This window comes from Nyctereutes procyonoides, unplaced genomic scaffold (genome assembly GCF_905146905.1).
Source record: "Nyctereutes procyonoides isolate TBG_1078 unplaced genomic scaffold, NYPRO_anot_genome, whole genome shotgun sequence".
Classification (NCBI taxonomy): domain Eukaryota; kingdom Metazoa; phylum Chordata; class Mammalia; order Carnivora; family Canidae; genus Nyctereutes; species Nyctereutes procyonoides.
Window position 1 is genome coordinate 74,546,627 of NW_026575146.1, and position 25,230 is coordinate 74,571,856.

At 53.9% G+C, this 25,230-nt stretch overlaps 1 protein-coding gene across 2 annotated transcripts in view; it reads right to left on the minus strand.

Annotated features, from left to right (window-relative positions):
* Window positions 1-23,908, minus strand: part of BICRA (BRD4 interacting chromatin remodeling complex associated protein) — an 82,809-nt gene extending 58,901 nt beyond the window's left edge. The window contains exons 1-2 of one of the 2 annotated variants that reach the window (XM_055309953.1): window positions 23,845-23,898; window positions 22,970-23,178 (exon numbers count right to left, since the gene is read on the minus strand). The gene's annotated coding sequence lies outside the window, so the exon portion shown is untranslated. Of the gene's footprint in view, window positions 1-22,969; window positions 23,179-23,844 lie in introns of both variants that reach the window. The other variant, XM_055309955.1, reaches the window with a different exon arrangement.
* Between the last annotated feature and the right edge of the window lie 1,322 nt (window positions 23,909-25,230).

The following is a 25,230-nucleotide window of genomic DNA, read 5'->3' on the forward strand; positions in this document are numbered from 1 at the left end:
TTTAGACTTCAACAAAACAAAACACAGGAGCTTTTCATCTTCACAAAAAGTTAAGGACACATCCAGGCAGAGGAAAGCAGCCTTGAGGGACAGGACCAGAGGAGGCCCCCGTCTTTCCCCTACCCCCCACCATCCACCACCACCTGCTTTTCAGGGTGTCTCTGGAGGGTTACGGTGATCAGATGTAAGGTTTAGGTCTAGGATCAAGGAGGGTGGAGGAAACAATCACACTGCTCATAAGCAATTCTTTTTTTTTTTTTTTCCCCACAGAGCTCCTGGGAAGGGTTTTCCCAGGCCCAGTTTTTTCCCCTCCCTGTGGCCCCCACCTCACCCTTCCAGTACAACACCCTGTCCGCCTGCCCACTGGGCACAGAGGAAAACACCACCAAACAACTTTGACGTGTTCACTGGACACATTCTTAGCACCTACTGTGCCCCAGGCCCGGGGAGACCCCTCTGTAAGGAATCATGCCATACCTTAGTAAACGAATGGCCCTATAATGTGGTATCAGCCACTGGTCAATGGCTAGGTGGAGATCCTAACACAGGATGAGGATGAGGATGCGGGCAGGGGGAGGTTTCAATGTTCAAATAGGGTACTTGACGGGGGTGACACTGAAGCAGAAACTGGAATGAGGGAAGGAGAGAGCCACGCAGCTAGGCAGGGGGAAAGCGTCCCAGGCTGAGGGAACAGTGAGTGCAAAGGGCCTGAGGCATGAACGTGCTCGGTTGGCGCCATGGACAACTAGACCACTGCGTGGTGGCACAGGGCCTGAGTGATGATGTTACAGAGGTAGTGGGGGCGGGGAAGAGGCGCGGGAGGCCTGCGGATTTTGTTCTAGATGTGCTAAGCTTCAGGACTGCCTTCACACCTTCGATGTGGCCCTCAAACTGGGACTGGGACACGTGGGGCATGGAGGTGGTACTCTCAGGAGTCCAGAAGCTGCCCATATAGTTCAAGTAAAAGCTAATTCAGATGCCCCAACCTCCGGCATGGAGTCGTTCCCATCCAGACCACTGGCTATGCCAGTGTCTCTAAAAACACACCCACTGTGTGTTTCCCCCTGACGCCGTGTCATCCTCCTAGCCACACTGCGGGACTACATCTCCCAGCATCCCCTGGGGCTGGAGGTGGCCACCTGATTGAACTCTGGCCACCAGAAAACAGGTGGAAGCAACACAGGCGTTTTCCAGGTCTGGCACATGACATTTTCCCCCATTCTTCTTCATCCCCGATGCAGCCCACAAACTTAGGGGAGAGCAGAGCCCCAAGAGGGAAGGAGTCTGGTTTCTCAGTTCCTCCCAGACTAGAAACACCCTCACTGGTCTACATCACGCACAAGAAAAAAACCTTGAACATATTAAGCCGCTGCCAATAGAGTGCTTCTTTGTCACAGCAGCCGCGTGACCCCCAGCTAACTAACTCAGTCACATGCCACACGAAGGCTGCTCAACTTGGCAGCCTGCTCCAGTGAGGGATCTCTGGTTCCAGAAAGGGAAGAGAAGGGGGGAAAACTGAGTCTCCGCACGCCTCCGGGCATAGGAGGTGTGCCCAACACAGAAAGGCCCACAGCACAGGACACAGATTTAGTGTCCACCAAATCTCTCGGCCACGTCAAGTTTGTATTTTGATAAGAAATGCCAGCTTCACGATCAAGGCTCAGCTCACATCCCCAGCCTGATACCACACCAATGATAGGAGCCCCAGTTTATAAAGCTCCAGTACCAGACCCGAGGTCCTGGTCTACCCCGATGACCCTGCACAGTAGCTCCCTTTATCCCACAAATGAGGAAAGCTGATACCCCGACAGCCAACCCGACAACAGGAACTGGGGATTACCACAGGCTTGCCAGGCAGGCGTTTAAATGCTCATTTTAGGGGCACCTGGGTGGCTCAGTGGTTGAGCACCTGCCTTCAGCTCAGGGCATGATCACGGGGTCCTCAGATTGAGTCCCACGTCAGGCTCCGAGGAAGGAGCCTGCTTCTCCCTTTGCCTGTGTCTCTGCCTCTCTCTCTGTGTCTCTCACGAATAAATAAATAAAATCTTTAAAGAAAATTTAAAAAATCAAAAAAATAAATGCTCAATTTATACATGGGCCCCCGGAGGTGGAAGCCTAGAACAGAAGCTCGGTGACGGCAAGGGCAGCGTCCCCATCTACATAGTGCCTGGCACACGGAAGACATGTAGGGAATACCTGTTGAATAAGTGAACAAACAGTTCCCATTTTCCTTTTTATCCAGATGAGGCAGTGAGGCTCAGAGAGGGCATGTCATGGACTTGAGGTCACCCAGCAAATGGCTCAGGGGACCAGGTTTCAGGTCAAATCCAACTCCCCAAGCATTCACCCTACCTACTCTGCCAACCTGTTCCTAATGCCCCTCACTGCCAACCCAGGGCCGGACCAGTACCAGCTAAAACCCTCAGGGCCTTTTCTCGGCTGTTCTCAACCCCACCTCACCCCCAGCCCCAATACACTTTCCTCCAGCTCATTCACACCCTCCCAAGTTCCTCTAAGCATTCATCCATTCAGCAATTAAGGACTAAGACGCATGCGTGCCAGGCCCTGTTCTAGAAACCACGGGAGGATGGCCATGAGCAAAACAAAGATCCCTGTTCACCCAAAGCTTACGCTTTTGACCAGGGTAAGGATGGAGACAGAAAAGAAGGATGATAGAAGGTATTGTACTATTTACAAATATTAACTCCCATGTATTTAATTTCGATTAAAAAAATGTCATGTGTATCATAAATTATATTTATAAGTGTTAAAATAGAAATGCCATGTTACAGGGGCACCTGGGTGGCTCAGTCAATTAAGCATCTGCCTTTGGCTCAGGTCATGGGCCTGGGGTCCTAGGAACGAGTTCCATATCAGGCTCTCTGCTCAGAGCCTGCTTCTCCCTCTCCCTCTGCCTGCCACTCTGCCTGCCTGTGCTCTCTCTCCCTGTCAAATAAATAAATAAATAAATAAAATCTTATTTATTTATTTATTTATTTATTTATGAGAGAGAGAGAGAGAGGCAGAGACACAGGCAGAGGGAGAAGCAGGCTCCATGCACCGGGAGCCTGACGTGGGATTCGATCCCAGGTCTCCAGGATCGCACCCTGGGCCAAAGGCAGGCGCTAAACCGCTGCGCCACCCAGGGACCCCTAAATAAAATCTTTTTTTTTTAAAAAAAAAATCTTTTTAAAAAGAAAGAAAGAAATGCCATGTTACGTACAGAATTATTTATATTAAAAGCATTTACAAATATTATAAAATATCGATACATAAAAAACTATTAAGAATGTAAAATAGATGGTATGTGAGAACTTAGCCTTGCTAAGTGCTGTGGAGGAAAAGCAGAGAGAGACGGGACAAGGGGTTTGTACAATTTTAAAGAGGGTGATAAAAGCAGGGGTGGGTAAGGAGGAGGGAGCCATAGAACAGGGAGACAAGCAAGTGCAAAGGCCCTGAGGTGGACAAGTCTGGACATGCTTCCTGACCTGAGGAAGCAGGCCAGGGTGGCTGAAGCAGAGTGAGCTAGGGTGAGGAGTTAGGGGAAGATGAGATTAGACTGTAAACCGAGGGAGCAGATTGTGTATAACAACAGCCAAAAGGTAGAAACAACCCAAGTGCCCATCAACGGAAGAATGGATGGACAAAATGTCCTCGATCCGTGCAATGGAGCACTACATCAGACTTAAAAAAGAATGAAATTCTGATCCAAGCTCCAATGTGGATGAACCTTGCAAACGCTGGGCTGAGTGAAATAACCCAGACACAGAAGGACAAATATTGCAGGATTCCACTTTTATGAGGTGCCTACAACAGGCAAATTCATAGAGATAGAAAGTAGATCAGAGGCTGTTACCAGGGGCTGATGGGAGGGGGAACGGGGAGCTACTGTGTAATGGGTACAGTTTCTGTTTGGAATGATGAGAACATTCTGGAAACAGACAGGGGTGATAATCGCACAACACCATGAAGGTACTTAGTGTCACTGAATTTTGTATGCTTAAAAAAGGTGAAAATGGTAAATTTTAGTTATGTGTATTTTGCCACAATTACAAAGCAGCTAACGCTGTACTCATGCTGTGTTGGATACTCCAGGCACTAAATGCTGTATATACGTTAATTCATTTGCTTGTCCAACAAGCCTTTAGAGAGGGACCTTCTAAATCAGGGCTGCCCAAGAGACATATGATGTGAGTCACATAGGTCATTTAAAATTTTCTAGCAAGGGACGCCTGGGTGGCTCAATGGTTGAGCATCTGCCTTTGGCCCAGGGTGTGATCCTGGAGACCTGGGATTGAGTCCCACATGGGGCTCCCCACAGGGAGACTGCTTCTCCCTCTGCCTGTGTCTCTGCCTCTCTCTCTCTGTCTCCCGTGAAAAAAATAAAATCTTAAAAAAAAAAAAGGTGAAGGTGGTAGATTTTCTGTTACATGTTTACTAGAACAAAAAATAAATAAATAAATTTAAATTTAAAAGGAAGAGAGAAAGAGGAATAAAAGATGATGCCAAGGTATATAGCCTAGGCCACTGGGAGGAAGGCGATGCCACTGAGAGATGCTAACTGCCAGAGAGAGCAGGCTTGGTTTCGGTTTGGGGTTTGGTTCTGGTTTGGGGGCAGGGGCGGGGGAGAGGTAGGGAGTTCAGTGTTGGATATGGTATATCTGAGGTGCCTAGCAGACAAGCTGGTGGGGAGTTCTGCGGGGTGGTACGGGCTGGACACAATGTTCCAGAAGCCAAGAGGGAAAGGGAACAAATCCACACCCTGGCGTGCCCACCCTGAATCCCTCTTCCTGGCATTTATGGGACTTGGCCTCTGTCACCCAGACCCCACAGATCTGGCCTCCCAAGGAGCATCGACCACAAGGGCAGGCCCCCATGTGGCCCATCACCACCTTCCCGCTTCCTCTGTCATCAACAGCCACAGCCTGATACAGACTCCAGGCTCTGCGGCTTTCGGAGAACGGGTTTCCAGAAGCCTTACCGCCCACTCGCGCCGCCCACCCTGCTTCCTCGCTTGCAGACCCCGTCAAGGCTTGACACGGCTGCTCATTAGAATCGTCTAGCAACGAGCAAAGAACATAAGTAGTAAATATAATCCAGCAGAGTGCTGGAAGATGCCGAGCAGTGCGTGCACCGTGCCACCCATACACACAATTTTACAGGTGCCAATCCTTGCTTCCAAACCCTTGAGGTGAGATGTGTTCGAAATGCAGCTTTTCTGCAGCCTTTGCAGGTGGAGAGTATGCACCTATCTATCCTCGAACACCCTCAGCAGGCTCCAAGTGGGTGCCCCATAATCAAACGCCAATATTTCTGCAGCCAAATCTATGAATATTCACACGCAGCACGATAAAGACAGACTATAAATAGCCTGGTTTCAGGGGCACCTGGGTAGCTCAGTGGTGGAGCATCTGCCTTCAGCTCAGGTCGTGATCCTGGGGTTGTGGGATCGAGTCCTGCATCGGGCTCCCCACAGGGAGCCTGCTTGTCCCTCTGCCTGTGTCTCTGCCTCTGTGTCTCTCATGAAAAAATAAATAAAATCTTAAAAAATTAAAAAAATTAAAAAACTCTAATTTCAGGTCAGGTCTCGTTGCACCCGAGTCACCGTGGGTGAGCTGCCATTAGCATCACCGAGGTGGATGGTGGTGTCTGGATGGTGCGCCTGGCTCACTGGCTGTCCCAAGTGGGGAAGAATCTTTGCGTGCTACACCTGGGGGGTCCCCAAAGGCCCAGGAGGAGGCAGGCAGCCCACAGGCTCTGGGTCAGACAACCTGGCTTCAAATTCCTGCTCTGCAATTCTCTGACCCTGAGCAACTGGCCTCATTTCTCTGGGGCCTGAGTTCTAGGGCACAAGGAAGGATCTGGCTTGAATTACTGCTGGCAACAACACCAACCAGAGCAATAGGAAGAGCAGCTAAGCTTTACCAGGCCTTACTGTGCTCCTGGCGGGTACTGGGCTCTGGGCTAACATCATCTCATTGACCAGGGCCCTTGTGACAATCCTGGGAGACAGGCAGCTTCTACTTCCAGCCTCTTCTATTTTTTTTTTTGTTTGTTTGTTTGTTTGTTTGTGAGAGAATGAGCGGGGAGGGGCAGAGTCCCAAGCAGGCTCCATGCCCAGTGCAGAGTCCAACAAGGGTCTCAATCTCACGACCCTGAGATCATGACCTGAGCTCACATTGAGAGTCGGATGCTCAATTGACTGAGCCACCCAGGCACCCCTACTTTTATTCTCTTGTAACAGAGATCTGGAGTAACCTGCCTTGAGGGAGGAGCAAGCTGGGACCCCCAAGCCGAAGATTATCTGATGCAGTCCTTACACGCTGTCCAAAACTTGGATCAAACCCATCAGGTCGACTCGTTCTCACGCTGATCCCCTCTCATTACAAGAATAATCTAGTCGAATAACAACCCATGTGCTCTCTGCCTTCCTGTGAAATCCTCCCAAAGCCCCACGAGGGAGGTACTACTGTTTTACTCCTCAACACCACCCCAGTGTGCCCCCCACTGATGGGGGCCCCATGTGTGGGCTCCCCAGACCAATACAGTACGTCTCCTGATCCAGCTAGCTCTCCAAGCCACCCAGGACGTGCCAGACCTCCTCCACCACCTAGAATATCCTCGCCTCTCCTTTTTTGGTTCCTGTGAAAGCTTCTCCTTCCTTTGAGCTCAGAGGCGGCTCCAGAAGCTGCCCTGGGACTCAAGGACTGAGAATCACAAAAGCAGCAGGACCCGGGCTGTTTCTCACCAGCGTCCCCAGGGCCCGGCATGGGCCTGGCACCGAGCAGCCACTCAATAAATCCTGGCTGCTGTCTGCAAGGGGTGAGAATGGTAAAGCCTTTCTGGAATGCAATTTGGCAGGGCTCATCCAAGTCTAAATGCACGCTTCCCTCTGCCTTAGCAATTCCTCTTCCAGGAATCTGGCCGGCAGAAACAGCCTAGCACAAGTGACTGAAGGTACAGATACAAAAATGTTAGGTCGGGTCACTCCTCAGCTCAAAAGCTTCCCATGGCTCCCACTGGACTGAGAATTGAAGCCCATACAGTAGTCAAAGGTACAGAATGAAAACTCCAGAGCAACAAAGAGGTAGAATGAATATATCAGCTAATAAGGCAGAGAAGATGGGATAGTAAAACACTCTTTTAATCCAAAGGCGGCAGGAGAGGGGGAAAAAAAAAGGCAAGAGGAACTTAGGTGATAAACAGAAAACAAATGGCAAGATGGAAGATTTAAATCCAGTCATGCTGATAAGGACAGTAAACGTAAATGGTCTAAATGGGGCCTGAGCACCCTCATGTGACTGCCGAGCACTTGACATGCAGCTAGTCCCAACGGAGAGGCACTGTCTGCAAAATACACAGTGGATCTGAAAACCTTAGTGTGTGTGTTTGGGGTGGGAGGGATGGTATAACAGGTGCTGGCGAAGATGTGAAGAAATTAGGATGCTTGGGGCACCTGGCTGGCTCAGTTGGTAGAGCACACAATTTTTTTTTTCTTTTAAATACTGCATTTATTTATCCATGAGAGCCACAGAGAGACAGGCAGAGACATAGGCAGAGGGAGAAGCAGGCTCCCTGCAGGGGACCTTGATGTGGAACTCGATTCCAGGACCCCAGGATCACAACCTGAGCCAAAGGCAGATGCTCAACAACTGAGCCACCCAGGTGTCCCAGAGCATGCAACTCTTGACGGCAGGGTCATGAGTTCAAATTTAAGCCCCACAGTGGCCATGGAGTCTCCTTTAAAAAAGAAAAGAAAAAAAGAAAGAAGAAAGAAAGAAACTGGAACCCTCTTACATTGCTGGTGTGAACGAGAAATGGTGTGGCCCACTGTGAAAATTAGCAGTTCTTCCAAAAGTTCAACACACATGTTGGGTTTTTGGGTTCTTCCAAAAGTACCACACGACGCAGCAGTTCCATGCTCAGGTATTCATCCAAAAGAACCCAAAGCAGGGGCTCAGATGCATATCGACATTCACAGCAGCATTATTCACAATGGCCAACAGGTGGACACAACCCAAACAGCCAGCGACGGATGAACGGGTGAACAAAATGAGGTGTATACAGACAACGGACTATCATTCAGCCTTAAAAAGGAAATAAACACCAATCCAAGCTGTACAGCATGGATGAGCCTTGAGGACATTATACTGAGTGAAAGAAGCCAGACACAGAAGGATGAATAGCGTAAGACTGCACTTCTATGAGGTGCCCAGGGAAGGCGAATTCAAATTCACGGGGAGAGAAAGCTCCAAGCGGGTGGGGGGAGAGGGCTATTTAATGGATAGAGTTGGTGTTTAGAATAAAGAACAAGCTCTGGAATGGATAGTGGTGATGGTCGCACAATGCTGCAGACAGGCTGGCCACGGAATGGTACCCTTAAAAATAGTTAAAATGGGGGGTGCCTGGGTGGCCCCGGCAGTTAAGCGTCTGCCTTAGGCTCAGGCCATGATCCCAGGGTCCTGCGATTGAGTCCCACATTGGGCTCCCTGCTCAGAGGGGAGTCTGCTTCTCCCTCTGCCTCTGCCTGCCACTCTGCTCATGCTCTTTCCCTCAAATAAATAAAATCTTTAAAAAACAGTTAAAATGGCAAATTATACATTCTGTGTATTTTACCGCAATAAAAAGACTATAAATATCTCAATGATTTCTACATTGATCACATGTTGATATAACAGTATTTGGGATATAAGGTTATATAAAATATACTCCCTTTAGTTTTTTTTCTCCTGCTTCTCTTTACTATGGCTATTAGAAAAAAAGAAATTTTTTTTTTAAGATTTTATTTATTTATTCATGAGAGAGACAGAGAGGCAGAGACACAGGCAGAGGGAGAAGCAGGCTCCATGCAGGAAGCCTGATGTGGGACTCGACCCCAGCACTCTGGGATCAATCATGCCCTGAGCCAAAGGCCCAATCGCTGAGCCACCCAGGCATCCCTAGAAAATTTTAAATAATACGTGAGGGGTGCCTGGTTGGCTCAGTCAGTTGAGCGTCCGACTCTTGATTTCAGCTCAGGTCATGATCTCAGGGTTGTGGGGTACAGCCCAGCATCCGGCTCCACACTGGGCATGGAGTCTGCTTAGAATTCTCTCTCTGCCCTCCTCCCTGGCTCTCCCCATCCAATGCTCTCTCTAAATACATAAATAATTAAAATACAAAAAAAGTAACGTGTAAGCGGCTAGCATTTTATTTCTATTGGACAGTGTTGGTCTCGACATTCCAATCATCAGATAGAGACAGACTATAAGCTATCTGCAAGTGACGTACTTTAAATGTAAAGACACATACAAGCTCATAGTGAAAACTGGAACTAAACTATAAAGTGTATCTGCAGAGTGAAGGTTAAATAGTTTAGGTAATGCTCCTCAGCTGCTAAAAGAATGGGGTTCCACACTGAAGACATGGAATCAACTTTAGGACATTTGTTCGATTTAAAAAGGAAGACGTAGGGGAACGAGGGGACAGACGAAACAGGTGACGGGGATTCAGAGGCACAGACTTACGGTTCTAAAATAAGCAAGTCACGGGGATGAAAAGTACGGCATAGGGAATATAGTGAATAATATTATAATAATTTTGTCTTGTAACTACACTTTAAGTATTCTGTAATGCATGGAGTATCGTCAACTCGCTATATGGCACTAACATATGTTGAAACTCCCATAATGTTGTATGCCGACCACACTTCAATTGGAAAAAAAAGATTTAGGTAAATAAACACATAAAAGTAAGGTGTTGGGGTGCCTGGATGGCTCAGTGGTTGAGTGTCTGCCTTCAGCTCAGGTCATGATGTCATGATCCCAGGCCGCATCAGGCTCCCTGCTCAGTGGAGAGTCTGCTTCTCCCTCTCCCTCTACCCCTTCTCTGGCTTATGGTCTCTCTCCCAAATAAATAAAATCCTAAAAAAAAAAAAAGAACCTAAAGAATGGATTCTGTAGAAGAGTCGACAGAGTACATGTGATCAAAGGAAAAGCAAGTATACATGGGAAAGAGCAACTGAATGAACCCCAAACTCCTCAGGGTCCCTGTGGAGAGGGAAGGAATGGGAGGGCAGTGAAAAAACTGTCACAAGTTACTTACACACCTCTCTTCCTTGCATAATAATTCATACACACCCGTCCTAAAATGCCCAACCCCAAAAGTCGAGAGTTAAGGGATCCTGTTTAGCCTTGGGGCCCCAAGTGTCCATCCCATTTGCAGGGCCCTAGAAGCAACTCAGACACCATCCAATATCCACTAGACACCAGACTCCTCAAGCACGTGGTCCTTCCTCCCCCCAAACCCCGGGTCCCCCAGGAGCAGCACTGGCCTCATCTTACCAGAAATCAGTTCAAGGGGCATCTGGGTGGCTCAGTGGTTAAGTGTCTGCCTTTGGCTCAGGTTGTGATCCCAGGGTCCTGGGATTGAGTCCCACGTCGGGATCCCCACAGAGAGCCTGCTTCTCCTTCTACCTATGTCTCTGCCTCTCTCTCTCTCTCTTGTGAATAAATAAAATCTTTAAAAAAAATAATAAAAAATTAATTCAGGTTTGAGCAACCGTGGATCTCCCACACGGTGAGAGCTGCGTGCAGCAGTAGGTCCAGACTAAAGGCTGGTTGGCGATGACAACAGCCAAGAGCAGAGGGAGTAACAGCGAGGAGCATTTACAAGGTGCTTATGAGGCACTGGTCCCTTGACCCCACGTGAGCTCACTGGACTCCACGGAGGGTCCCATCCAGGTATTTTATAATTTTTTTTTAATTTTTATTTATTTATGATAGGCACACAGTGAGAGAGAGAGGCAGAGACATAGGCAGAGGGTGAAGCAGGCTCCATGCACCGGGAGCCCGACGTGGGACTCGATCCCGGTCCCCAGGATTGCGCCCTGGGCCAAAGGCAGGCACTAAATCGCTGCGCCACCCAGGGATCCCTAGCCAGGTATTTTAGATCTATGGCCCCATATCTACAATTCCCACCTCCAAAGGTCTCTGAAAACCCTCCCTTTCCTTTTTCCCTGAGTCACTCAGGGGGACAGCCGCCCTGCAGGGACTGTCTTTAGGTGTCCCTCTCCATGTCAACAGCCGCCTGGTTGGGGGTGTTCCACTACCGGGTGTGGGCTCCCGCCTGGAATATTCTGCGTTTCGAAACACCTCCGATGCCTACCAGTGACTGCCCTAAATGCAGCCCTTCTGTTGGCACGTGTGTCACCCAGCCTCCATCGGGAAGGCATTAGGCCCCTCTCCCTGAATGACAGGGAAACTGAGTCTCAGAGAGCTGGTGGGGTGGGGGGGTCTGGCTCCCAGTCCCATGGGGAGGGCTCCGGGCCAGCTGGGGCTCCGAGTCCTGACCCTCCGCCCCCCTCGCAGGTCTGGCTGACTCACATCAGCTCGCAAGCCAGCTCACAAACACATCCGCTGTCTGGAGGAAGCTGGGGCAGCCTCCTCGCTTATGGTAATGAAGACATAACAGAGGGTAAAAGGGAAAGAGGGGAGAGGGAGGGTGCCCCGCTGAGCCCGGGCCTCCCAGGGCTCAGGGCCTCCCGCGGCTCAGTGGAGGCCCAAGCAGGATCTCAGGGCAAATGGGGTAAGGCGAAGGCGGAGGTGGGGGGTGGGGGTAGGGCAGCTTCCGGGACTGTGGGCTGGCTCCTGGGGGTGGTCAGGGAGGGGGGGCTGTAACCAGGAAGAAGCAAAGTTCACGGCCAAAGACCTGGACTGCCGGGGCCAGACCACCCGGGGGGAATCCCCACTCTGGCCGTTAGCAGCTGTGTGACTCTGGGCAAGTCACTTAACCACTCTGAGCCTTGGCTTTCTCATCTGTAAAATGGGGATGCTCCTCAGGTCCTTCTGTGCAATGAGTCAGTACTCATAAAGGGCCTAGGCCGGTGCCTGGGACAGCGCTGGCTGCTACTGCTGTTGCCACAGTCACAGCCTGTGAGAAGGTCAGAACTAGATCCACAACTCCCCCTCCCCCACCCTGAAGCCCTTGGCCCAATGCTGGGATGTGAAGCCCAGTGTGTGGTTCTCTGGGGAAAGGCCTGTGGCCTCCGAGCAGGTTCTCAAAAGGACCTAAAGCTCCTTCCCCTAAAATAACAGCAACCACATGCTCTTAAGACCTCGGCCCAAAAGAAACAAGAGGTGAGAGGTGACTCCTGCAGGCAGGACAGCTCACCCTCCCCCACCAGCTGGCAATACCACGGGCCCCCACACTCCTCCCCAGGCCACCTTTCTTCCGGTCCCCAAGCAGTCCCCTCAAACTCCCTCCCAACTGCACATCTTTCTTCGGCCTTCACACCCCACTCCTCCTCACCTCCTGACCTATGAGAAAACTTCACTCCCGAGCCCCACCCACCAGTACCACCCACTCCTGCTTTTCTAGAATCTTCCTTCACTCCTTTCCTTTTCTCTCCTGAGACTCTAAGCCTGCTCAGCTCCTAAAAAACCGATCTGACATGCTCATCTCATGAGCCACATAAAGGGGTCACCTGGCCCTCCCTGGCTCCATAAACCCTGACCACAGGCTTATTCTGAGTCGGGTCCTGGGGATGGGTCCCAACACGGAAACAAGGGCAGTGACGTGAAGGAAGTGGCAGAGGGTTGTCAAGGAATGCTTCCTGGAGGAGGGGGTATTTACATAGAGGCCTGTTGGAGACAGGAAGAAGTTGGGGAAGATCACTGCAGGTAGAGGGCACAACAGGGGTAGGGAGATAGGAACAAGCCTGGGGTGCAGAGAAGGCAAGGTGTGAGGTCGGAGAAATCCAGGCCCCCACACTAGGGCTGGTGGGGTTTGTCAGAAGAGGGGCAGGCAGTCTTACCTGAGGGCACCAGGGAGCCAAAGAGTATAGTAAGATTTTATTTTTGTTAAAGGTCTGGGTGCCAAGTGTGCTTGTCTTCCTGTCTTCCTATCTTCCTCCCTCCCTCCTTCCATCCATCCATCCATGATGCCACGTTCCAGTCTGGCTCCTGCCAGACTCCTTCCCCTCCTCGCCACGTTCCAGTCTGGCTCCTGCCCCTACCTACTCTGATCTCAGGCCCAGGAAGCCCCCCTCGAGTCCATTTCAGCCGAGACCTTTCACGAAGCTGTCTCCCTTTGCCCCTGAGACGCTGACGGTGCCTGATCCTCCTCCTCTCTTGGTCTGGTTTGGCCACGAAGTTCCACCTCCACACGTGGGCAGCCACCCAGGCCGATTCTCGATTCTCAACTCTCTCCTGTCCTCTCCCTGAGGGACTGTCCCCATCCCTGGGACTGATCACTCAGTGTCACCAGCTCTCACTCGTGACCCCAACTTGGCTCACCCCTCTGCATCCCTCCACCATCCACCAGGGTGTTAGAGCTTTACTCTCTGGGGTCTGTGCTCCCCAAACTATAGACGCCTCTATCCGCCTCACGAGGGGGCACCTGCATTTATCTAGTTGCTCACGCCAATGACCTTTGTGCAAAGCATCCTGACATCTACCGGCCACTGCACTCTTTGCCAGGAACGGCCTTGAGCCTAAAGCCTGCACCCAGAAACCCCCTCCTCCAGGAAGCCTGGCCTGATGCCTCCTCCTGACCTCCACCAGCTCCGCAGGCACCCCTGAGATGCGGATCTCACCTTGGAAGGAGGATGGGTGTGTTTCTGGTTTCCCTGCCTCCCCCGACCCTGAGAGCAGAGCTCTGAGGCCAGGCACACAGGAGGCCCACTGTGTGGGTCTGAGTTAGTTGGTGGCATTTAACTGGATTGAAACTTCTGCTCTGCCAGCAGCTACTGTGGGATCTTGGACAAGTCACTTCACTTCTTGCTACCTGCGTGACAGGGAGGTGGTGGCAGTCTTGGGAGGTGGAGGTCTAACTCTGGGGAGAATTTTAAGCAAACCACGATGATGGCCCTGGCTGGAGCACCACCACAGTGGGAGAAGGAATACATCTGATGGGCAAGTAGCAACATGGGGGGGGGGGGCGCCTAACAGCAGACTCGATGAGAAATTGAGATAACATCCCCCTGCTTCTGAAAGGTCTAAACAAAACAGGAGTGTGAAAGAGGCATGTGCTTGGGAAAGGGCCAAGGGCTAGCCACAGTCCTGATGGGCCCTAGGGCTCCGACCCCCGATGGAGCGTGTGGAGATCGCGGACTAGGCAACGGAGAGTCAGCAAAGGCAGGATAGACAATGTCCATGTAAGGAGAGTCTGGCACAGTGTGGCTGGAAGACCCACGGCTCCCTGTCGTGGGTGAGGGCCTACGACTCTGAGAGGGCTTCCTGAGCAAACCAAGTGCTCAGGGCTGAGGCCCTGGGATGGGCATTTGTCACAAACACCTCTGGTGATTTAGAAGCAGGTGAGTCACCGAGAATCAGAATAGAGTTTTCAAACATGGGCTTGGTACTTCCCTTTCTCCACCCCTGCGACATGCCCACCATTCAGCTGGACAGTCGATTAACAAACATTGGGGAGCTAAGAACATGGGACACAACATTTCTCTCCTACTGCAATTAGACCCTAGTGAGAATGCTAGGCCTGGAGAGCTCACGGGAGACCTACTATATCCCAAATGGGGCCCCAGGGGGTTAGTCAGTGCACTGGGAGGGTGTCCCCTAGACGAGGGTGCTAGGGGCCCAGGGAAGGCTAGCCAGGGGAGCAGTGTTCAGAGGCTGAGACTTCACGGGGAGGAGGGTCTTTCTCTGCTGAGAGAAAGGAGGTAACCCCTCCCGCCAATGGAGTCCTGCTCACTGAGAGAAAGGAAGGCCTTCCCGATGCCCACAGCTTGATAGAATCTCAAAATACTGCTGCTGAGCAGAGATGCTCAACTCAAAGGACCACACGCCACAGCCTGTGACATTTGCAAAGGGGCCATGGGGCTCCACCTCAACTGGCAAGGAGGACTAGCACCCGAGCAGGTGCTGGCCGGGGAGGGGAACAAGGGGACTGCGTGGCCACGAAGTGAACCTTCTGGATCTTGACAGGGGCATGGGTCACACAGGCCACCACCAGGATGCACCAGGGTGCAAATGCTTCAACTCTGCATTTTCTTTTTTTTTTTTTTAAAGATAGATTTTATTTATTTATTTATTTATTTATTTATTTATTTTTATTTATTTATTTATTCAGAGAGAGCGAAAGAGAGGCAGAGACACAGGCAGAGAGAGAAACAAGCTCCATGCAGGGAGCCCGACGTGGGACTCGATCCCGGGTCTCCAGGATCACACCCCAGGCTGCAGGCGGCGCTACCCACTGCGCCACCGGGGCTGCCCCAACTCTGCATTTTCTCATGTGTAAGTTATCCTTCCATGACAGGATGGGGGTGAGTGGGGGAACCGTAGCTATATATGCACAGAACTTTCTGTGGACACAGAAAGGAGGCCACTGGGCACATTCTGGGGAGAAGTAAGGCCAGTACAGCAAGAGCTTGGCAGGAGAGAGAAAAGAGCTAAGAACCCCCTTCACTCAGGTGGGGGGAGGGGTTCAGGGGGAGAGGTGATTAGTGTTCAAGGACAGGAGAGAGACAGGAGCTGTGGGGATCCACCTGCCCAGTACCGCACGTGGACAAGAGGCAGCACCCATCCTCTGGGAAGGGGCTTCCAGGAAGCTACAACCTGCAGGTGCCCTGGGGGGGACAGGCCACTCTACCTCTAGGTTGCAAAGCTCTCGGGGCTCCCTCCAGAGTCCCAGGGGTCATTAACGAGGTTCCGGTAGCCACAGACCACAGACAGACATTCCCCTGGTGCTCTGCTTCCAAGGCTACCAGGCCGGGACCCAGGGGACACAGGCTGGGAAGGAGGGGTGTCACCTAAAAGTCAGTAGGCCCCTCCAGCCCCTCTGAATACAAGCACTTCAAAAGGGAAGTAGAGAGGAATGGAGTGGTCCAGAGGAGGGGACAGAGACACCGAGCCTGGCTGGGGCTCCACAGACACTTCCCTCGGACCCTCTGAGCCCTCGAAAGAGCCTCTGGTCACACACAGTCCAAGCACACAAGGGATAATTAACAACAGTGACAACAATGACTGCCACCTGCTGCCCAGCGCTTACTCTGAGCCAGGCCATCGTAAAACACTTTTCCACACAGGACTCACAGAACTGATGCAAAGGCTCTCAGAAGCAATGTTTCTTATCATTCCTGCGTGCCTGGTTCTCCAGCCCGGGTTTAGAGAAGGGAAGTAACTTGCCCCAAGTCACAAGGTTAGAAGAGGCAGGCGACCCAGTGACCCTCACCGCCGGTTCATCCCGTCCATCACCCTGCCACTGGCCCAACTTCTCTGACTCGCCTTTTCCGGAGGCGAGAACAGCAGAACCTAGGCCCACGCTGTACATATCCAGGGGCAAATCTCAAATCTGTGTAATGGGAAACCACCCCCAGGTCCCAAGGCCTGGGGTGGCCCAGACAGGGACATCACCGACATCCCAAAGAAGGGAACACAGAAGGGAACCGTCACCTCAGTTTCCCCAACCTATGAAATGGCTTCATGTTTCCTCCCTCAAAGGACAGGACAGACCCTGGAGGTGGTGAAACAGATTCTGGACCCCAGTAATAACAACACCAGTAATAACATAATTGAAATGATATAACGTCTGGAATTTGCTTAAAAGTCTCTAGCAGAAGAGAACCAAAAAAAGAAAAAAGTGCAGAGTAGGGGACGGGGTAAAGACAAAAAAGGATCAGCAGAAATCTGCTGAAGCTGGTGATGGGCACACTGGGGTTGACTATGCTATTCTCTCAACTCTTGATGTCGGTGCTTTAAAATCTCCATGATAGGGGCGCCTGGGTGGCTCAGTCAGTGGGGCGTCCAACTCTATTTTCAGCTCAGGTCATGATCTCAGAGTCATGGGATTGAGCCTGCACCAGGGTCTGCAGTTAGTGAGGAGTCTGCTTGAGAATTTTTTTTAAGATTTTTTTTTAAGATTTTATTTATTTATTCAAGAGAGACACAGAAAGAGAAAGGCAGAGACACAGGCAGAGGGAGAAGCAGGCTCCATGCAGGGAGCCCAACATGGGACTTGATCCGGGGTCTCCAGGATCACGCCCTTGGCCAAAGGCGGTGCTAAACCGCTGAGCCACCCAGGCTGCCCTTTTTTAAAGATTTTATTTCCTTATTTCACAGAGAGAGAGAGAGAGCGTGAGCACAAGTAAGGGGAGCAGCAGAGGGAGAGGGAGAAGCAGGCTCCCCACTGAGCAGGGAGCCCAATGCAGGGCTCTCAATCCCAGGACCCTGAGATCAGGACCTGAGCCAAAGGTAGGCGCTTGACCAACGGCGTCACCCAGGCACCCCCTTCTCCTTGAGATTCTCTCTCCCCTCTGCCCCTTCCTCCTTGCCTCATGCTCGCTCCCACATACTTGCTCTCAAATAAACAAACAAACAAATAAATAAATAAACAAATCTTTAAAAATGCCAGTATTGACTGCCCACGGTTTTAGGGCACGGCAGTACGGACAGACTTGGGTTATCTGATCCGAGGGAGGCTTTGCTACTTCCCTTAATCACCATCACCATCACATTTTTTTAACATAGGCTCCATGCCCAGTGTGGAACTCGAACTCACGACCCAGAGATCCAGAGTCACACACGGACCAGCTGAGCCAGCCAGGCGCCCCACTGCTAACATTTCTGGAGCACTTGCCATGTGCCTGCCAGGCATCGTGTTCAGCACTGAACATCTGTGAGATGCCGGAGGTGGGTCTCCACCAGAACACATTCGTGTTGTCAGTTGGGGAAACTGAGGAACAGAGCAGGGAAGCCCTGTCGGTTCCCAGGGTCATACCACCATGCCTCACGCCACAGCAGCCTGCTATGTGCCCTCTGCTGCCCTGCGGCTTCCTATGCCAACTGCTTCCCATGTGCCTTTGGAGAAGACAAGGAAGACCTTTCAGAGTGCAGAAGTCAGCATGGGTCTCATGGCAGGACAGTGATCACAGTGAATATGACGACATCAGTTACTAGTTCCCAAGAGCCTACTGGATGCCCAGCAAGGGAGAGCACTGCCCCATTCATCCTCACAGCCGACCCTACGAGCAAGGCACTGTAGTCCCATTTCCCAGATAAGAAAACTGAGCCCTGGAAGAAGGATCATTTGGCCTGGCTCATGCTATAATGAAGCGGAAAAGCAAGCAATCCCTCCCACCCTTGCCAATTAGGGTTCACAGCCAAGAATCTGGCGGGTCCTGGCCCCAGTAGAAAGAACCAGGCCAAAGAAAGACTGCTAACAGCGCCAATGACTGACAGGGCTACCCACGCACTTTATGGGTGTTATGTGATCCTCACGGCCTTCCAAAAGTTGGTACTGAGATGAACCCATTTAGGAGAGGGGAAAACGGAGGCCCAGAACCAGCAAGCCCTTTGCCTGCAGCTGTCTGAACAGCAAGAGGTGGAGCCAGGATTCCAACCCACAGACAGATGGCTTCCAGAGCTCGTGCCCTTGACCTCTGTACCAAGTGGCAAGCACGCAATGCCAGCCACAGGCAGAAAGGGAGATGCCAGGAGGTCACAAGAGGCCAAGACACCAGAGCAGGAGAGGAATGACTTTTTCCAAGTGCAGCTGCAAAGGTACCTCGGAAGAGCAATTACACGACAAATCGCAGACTCTGCATCCAGGGATCCCACGTCCAGGAGCATATCCCGCAGGCACACCCAATTCCCCATAAGACACGAGGGCTCTGAATCTGTCACATGTGCCTGTACCACTTAGGAGGGAAAAAAAAAAAAAAAAGACCAAAAAAAAAAAAAAAGACAGGAAGAAGTTGCTTCCTCCTTGGAGCCTTCACAGACCACCCAGACAGAACCTCTCAAATCCCACAGCAGCTAGCCCAGCCCCAGAGCCAACACTCGCCTCCAGCCTCCTCCTGGACCGGGTCCCGGGCACACAGTAGGCCCTCAGGAAGTTTCACTGGCAACAAGGGAACAAAAGCGCTCTCTCCCGCCTCTCCTGCCAACAGATCCCACACCACCACGAATACACAAACCCTAACACAAAACTCATTGTCACCAAACTCGAAATGTCTTAGAAAACTCTCTCCCCGTTGAGGGATCTTGCATGTCAACCCAGACACAAAGGCTTCAGTCGATGGGGACAAGACTCAAATGGTGGGACTCCAGGCAGGGGAGGACTGGAAGGAATGAGGAGGGAATCCTTGGGGACCATGCAACCGAACATTTCCCATGTGTCTCTCTGGTGTGAAGTGTTCCTACTCCGGGGAGCCAAGTTCACATTCAAAGCAGGAGGGGGTCAAAACTCAGATATGATGGGGGGGGATCAGTAGAGAGCAACTCATTCTAATGGGGGCAGGGGGGGTGGGGGAGCAGTTTACATACATCACTGCTGTAGTTCAGGGAACTTGTTTCCATCCAGAGGGTGCCTGGCAGGGGGAAGACCCAAAAGAGACCAGAGCAAGATAACGATGCCCCCCAATGCCCCGCGACGCTTCTCCCCAGCTGGGCGGGCCAGGGCAAAAGGCAGCCCCTCGCTGCTTTCCAAGCCCAGGCCCGCTGGAAAGGAATGCCATGTTTTCCTGTTTCCAATTAACTCCCCCCCCCAACCCCCACCCCCAGCAGCCCTCTGCATTCTTGAGACCAGGAGTCAAGACAGCCACAGGGGAGAGCTGGGAGTGCAGGCGCGGGAACTCCACTGGCAGTGGCCAGGCCTGGGGCACCACCCCCGCAGGCCCCCACACCAGGATCCTCCTACCAGGCCTCAGTGCTTGGCGCCCACCCCTTCTATAGCTCATAGGGGGTGGGAGGGGAAGACCCCACGATCCCCAGGGCAGGCTAGGGAAGGCCCCAGAGGCCTCTGGGAAGGAAGTCAGCAGGGACGGGGGTGGGGCACAGGCCTGGCCCTCTTGGGCCTTACTCATGCTTCTCCACTCAAAAAAAAAAAAAAAAAAAAAAAAATCAGTTCCTATTTTCAGGAAACACTCAGGCTTGAGAGACCTGTTATGCTCTCCACAGCCCCTCTCCCATCCCGGCCCGAAGGAATTATTATGACTTATGCCTCTATCATCTCAGGAAGGAAGATATTTGCACCTCGAGGACAGGACAGTAGATAAGGGACACAGGCTCACTCAAAACGTCATCCTCCCAGCCCTGCTTGCCAAGAAGGGAAGCCCTCTCCCACTCTCTCGCACCCTCTGCATCTGGGTTGGAATCCCCTCCCAGCCGCGGAATAGGCTTTCCCCAGGCTCAGTTTTCTCATCTGTAAAATGGCAAGATCACCCAAGTGACCCCACACCGCACCCCCCACCCCCTCCCTCATGTTTATTCAACACCAATCTGTGCTGAAGGGGAAGGGGCCAAGTTCAGAGGGCTGGCAGGGTCAGGGGAGCCTCAATGACCTCCTACTAACTGATAGTTGGCCCTCACCCACCTGCCCCAGGGACTGCCTCCAAGCCTTTTGCTGCTCGCCCTTAAATGCCCAGCACCCAACATTCCTCCCCACCCCCTACAGGCATGCCATAGCCTGGCTGCTGCCAAATGACAAAAATAACACGTTTGGATAATACTTTCACCCATCTCAAGGTCAGTTAAGGGAACTATAATTATCGCCACCTGCAGATGAAGAAACTGAGGACTTAGGGACTTAAGTGACCTGCCTCAGGCTACGGAGTGGGGTAGGGAGTCTGACGCCAGCCAAGGGGAGAATGGACAAGAAGGTTCTATGCCAGCCGCATCAGGGTGCCCGGGAGGGTGGCAGGGTGGAGTGACCACGAAGGTCCCCAACAGCCCGGCTTCCCTCCGGGCAGGGCTAAGTAGCCAAAAGTCGGGCCAAGTCCCAGCTCAGATGGAGGGGGACAAGGAGGATGGTGGGGCCAGCTCCGTGGGGGTCCCCGGGCCCCCAGCCAGCCAGACCTGCAGCACCCCTTCCCAACCCACACACCTCCAAGTCACAGTTCTTCCTGGCAAATGCTCTTCACGCCAGCCATGGGTGAAATGATTCTGCTCTCAGCTGTTTCCAGGTGTCTACCTCTTCCCAAAACCAGCATGGGAGGGGTGGAGTACGGGACGTTGACGGATGGCAATGGGGGACACAACAATAGCTCCTTCCGGGTACTATTATATTTGAGACCCAAGTCAACTGAAATTAACCGGCCAAAGTGTCAAAGAAGGGTGCAGAAGAACTTTTAACAGTTTTGAGCTGAGTTGGAGAAACCGGAAATGGCTGCAAGTAGGCGCTGTGTGACCCTGGGCAAGTGGCTTAACCTCTCTGAGCCTCCATGAGCCTGTCTGCAAAATGGGATTAAGAAGGGTCCCTACTTCCTCCTGGGGTGGTGACCAGTGTGTAGCAGAAGCCAATCCATAATGCTCCCGGGGCAGAGAGATGTTATTCCTGGCTGCTAGGAGTGGGAGAGCCCTGAGGGAGGGTGGGGTGGGTAAACAGGCCCCAGAAGTCCCACCAGGCATCAGCACAAGGGAAGAGAATGCTTCCTGAACCGTCCAACTCCCCTGCCATCCCGCCACCGCACAGGTCAGAGCCCACTGGGCCCCCGACCCCAGCACGGGAGGCAAAAGCACAGAGAGCGCGCCAGGCAGAAAGGAGGTGTCGCTGGGTACATCCCCAGATGGTTATTATTCCACTGGAGGGCCGTGTGACAAAAGGGGCTGATTGTCCGGACACGAGGCTGGCCACGGACTGCAGCCCACAGCCAGGGAACACCAGAGGGCTGGGACCTGTCACCCCGGCCTCCCAGGGCGAGCTGACACAGCGGCCTCTGACCCCACCTCCCAGGAAGTTCAGCTGCTCAGAACCACAAAGCAAAACAAAGGGGCGCGGAGAGGAAGGAGCCTCGGGCACCCTCCAATCACCGCGGCCCCGAGCCCCGAGCCCCGAGCCCGGAGCCGCCCGAGCAGGAGCCCTGGCGCGGCTTCCCCGCCCGGTTCTCCGCCGGCCGCGCACCCAGGCCTGGGCAGCCCCGGGTCCCTTGTCTCCCGGCGGCCGCCCGTGACAGGAGCCGGGGAAGCAGCCGAGGGGCAGCCAGGGATGGGAAAACCAGATGGCTGCATCCCTCCTCCCTCCTCCTCCATCCCTCCCTCCGGGTGCCCGCGGGCCAGGCCGCCCTCCGCGGGGGCCCGGGGAGGCCGCGGGGCCCGGCTCGGCCGGGCTCACCCCGGGGAAGGGTTGCCTTTGTCTAAAGGTCACCACCCGAGCGCGGTGCCCGGGCTGGGCCTGGTGCCTCCCGTCCCCAGGCCGAGGGGGTGGAGATGGGGGGCCGCCCCAAACCTCGGGAGGTGACAGGGGTAAGGCTCCCCTCCCACCCCTCCCCCTCCCCGTAACGGCCCCCTCCGGGGCCAGCCAGCCCGCGGGGGAGGGGGGTCCACTCCCTTCGTCGCTGGGGGTGGGGGACCAAGTCAACTCCTTTCATTGTTTAGGGGAGGTGGGGAGGGGGAGACCCAGTGGCCTCCTTCCGCATCCATCCCTCCCCAGCCAGCCGGAGGCCCCGTTTCTCCCCGGCACCCCCGGCAGGGGTTTGGGGAGGGGGCGCTGGGGAGATGAAGGCTCGCCACCTCCGGCCGGGAGAGTACCATCCGCTGCCCCGTTGCCCTCTCGTTCTCCGAAAGGCGGGGAGCAGGGGGAGGGGAGGGGGGCCCCCCGGGCCGGGGGAGGGGGTCTCCCCGCCCCTCCCCCCGTGGAACGTTAGGTCTCGTTTTTCCGCCGCTCCATTGTATCCCCGGCAGCCGGCGGGAGGGCCGAGGAGGCACCGGGCGCCGGGTTTGGGCAGGGGAGCCGGAGGGGGGGGGTCCCCGCAGGATCGGGGCGGCGGTGATGGTGGGAGAGACGCGGGGGGTTGGGGGGGGCTGCCGGGGGTGGTGGGCGCCGAGCAAAAAAAGAGGCAGCGGGCGCTGCGCCCCGGTTGGGGGGCTGAGTGTGTGAGTGTCGGGGGGGTGGGTTCGGCCCCGGCTCCGGCTCCCCCCACACACACCCTCGCCGCCAACCCCCACTCCCCCCTCGCTTTTGCGCCCTGTCACAGCCCCGACTCGCAGGTAGAGAGAGTTAAGAGATTTAAAGAGAAATTGCTACATTGTGAGAAACTCACCCTGATGTTTGAGCAGCCGTCGGCGCGGGGTCTCCGAGACGGCCCCGCACGGGCTGCAAAGGGAGGACCCAGAAGGGGCCGACCGGCCGGGCCGGTCAGCGCACTGCCTGATCGCATGGCGGCCGCCCGGCAGCCTCCGCCAGGCCCCTGCCGCCGCCCCGCGCCGCGGCCCGGGCGCCCCGGACCCGCGCGCGCTCCGGGGAGGACCCCTCGGGTTTGGGGAAAAAAAAAAAATTAATTAAATGCAAAAGGAAAAAAAAAAAAAAACCCTTGCAGGTTTTGTGTCCGCCCCCCCTTCCTCCTCCTCCTCCTCCTCCTCCTCCTCTTCCCTCCGCCCTCGCCGGGGGACGGGCTAGGGGGAGGCCCCGCCCCGCGCTCCGCGCACCAGCCCCGGCTCCGGACGCCGAGCGGCGGGCCCGCGAGCGAATGGGAGGCCGCGGACGCCCCGGGAGGGTGCCTTCCGCGCCAGCGCCGCCCCCTCCCCAGCCCCAGTCCCGGGGGTTCGGGGTCGCGCCTTCCTGGGCTCCGGTGGAGTCGGCCGTCTGCCTCGGACGGTGCTCCGGGTTCGGGGGGGGGCGGGAGGCGAAAGGGATCCGCGCTCCCAGAGCCCGGACGCCCTGGCCGCGGGGGAAGGGGCGTCGTGCGCCCTGGACGCGCGCGCCCGACGCGGGGGACCAGTCGCCGGGCGGGAGGAAGCGCCCAGGGCGGGCGCCGAAGGTTCGAAAAGGTAGCGGGAGGAGAGGATAAAGAAGGGGGCGCCTCGCAGGTGGAACCCCGAAGGAGCCCGAGAGTGGGAGCGAAAAGGGGGGGAGGCGGGGGGGAGGGGGGGTTTGGGGGTGACCGGCCGGGACCCCGGGCATGGCTTGATCACTCACCCCCAGGCGGTCCTTGCCGACCTGCGAGGGCGCCGGGAAGGGCGCCGGGAACGCGGGCTCCGACCTGAGAGCCTCCTCGAAGCCTCAAGGCCCGCGCTGATGGGATTCCCAGAAGCCCCAGGACGTCTCGGTGGTGCCGGGTCCGTTTCCGCCCCCGCCAGCCCGTGAACGCCTCGCGGGCGGGACACTTGGATTCCCGCGTTCCTTCAGGGAAGGCATGGTGGGCGCCTGCGGCGTGCCCTGTGCGGCCCTGGGGACCCCGATGGCCCGGACCGGCCTGCCCTTACAGGGTGCACGGGCCAGGGGGACCTCCATTCTGGTCTTTCATTACCTTCTGGCTGCCCAGTGCCCTATAAAGGCTCCACGCATAAGAAGCTCCTTAATAAATGTGTGTTGAATGAATTAGTGATTCAGACGTGTGTTTTAAGCCTTAGTACTTATCCTAGTAGCTTGGCGGGACTGGTCGTGTTGTTTAAGAGATCAGCGAGGTTAAGGGCCCTGACTCAAACCGGTGAGCCCTGGTGCACATCCTGCCTTTGCAGCGTCCTTGCCGTATGACCTTGAGCAAATCTATTCACCTGTCTGTGCCTCCATTTCCTCATCTCTATAATAGATCTCACTTCATAAGGTCATTGGGACCAAAGAAGCTCTCCTGGAGAACTGCACCTGATGGGAAGTGCCACATCAGTGCTGACCCTCATCGATTATTATATAAAAAGTAAACTTTTATCAAGTTCAGAAGTGAACACACGGGTTGCCCCAAACAAGACAGTGGCGGTCATCCACAACTCACTGGAGGTATGGGACCCTTCCAAGAACGGCAATATACAGCTTTAGATTTTTTTAAAGATATTTATTTATTCATGACAGACACACACAAAGAGAGAGGCAGAGACATAGGCAGAGGGAGAAGCAGGCTCCCTGCAGGGAGCCGGATGTGGGACTCGATCTCAGGACCCCAGGGTCACCACCTGAGCCAAAGGTAGACGCTCAACCACTGGGCTACCCAGGCGTCCCCACCTTTAGATTTTATTTTCTTACTTTTTTTTTTTAATTTTTATTTATTTATGATAGTCACCGAGAGAGAGAGAGGCAGAGACACAGGCAGAGGGAGAAGCAGGCTCCATGCAGGGAGCCCAATGTGGGATTCGATCCCGGGTCTCCAGGATCGCGCCCTGGGCCAAAGGCAGGCGCCAAACCGCTGCACCACCCAGGGATCCCCTAGATTTTATTTTCATGTAGTTTGCCCTTGTCTTTGCTGTGATTGAGTTGATTGAACTATGCCTTGTGTATTCATTAACTACTGCCAAGCACAATATTTTTGAGACCTCAGTACTGCCCACCAGGAAGAGACCTCTAGCAACCCCTATCTAGAAACCATTAATC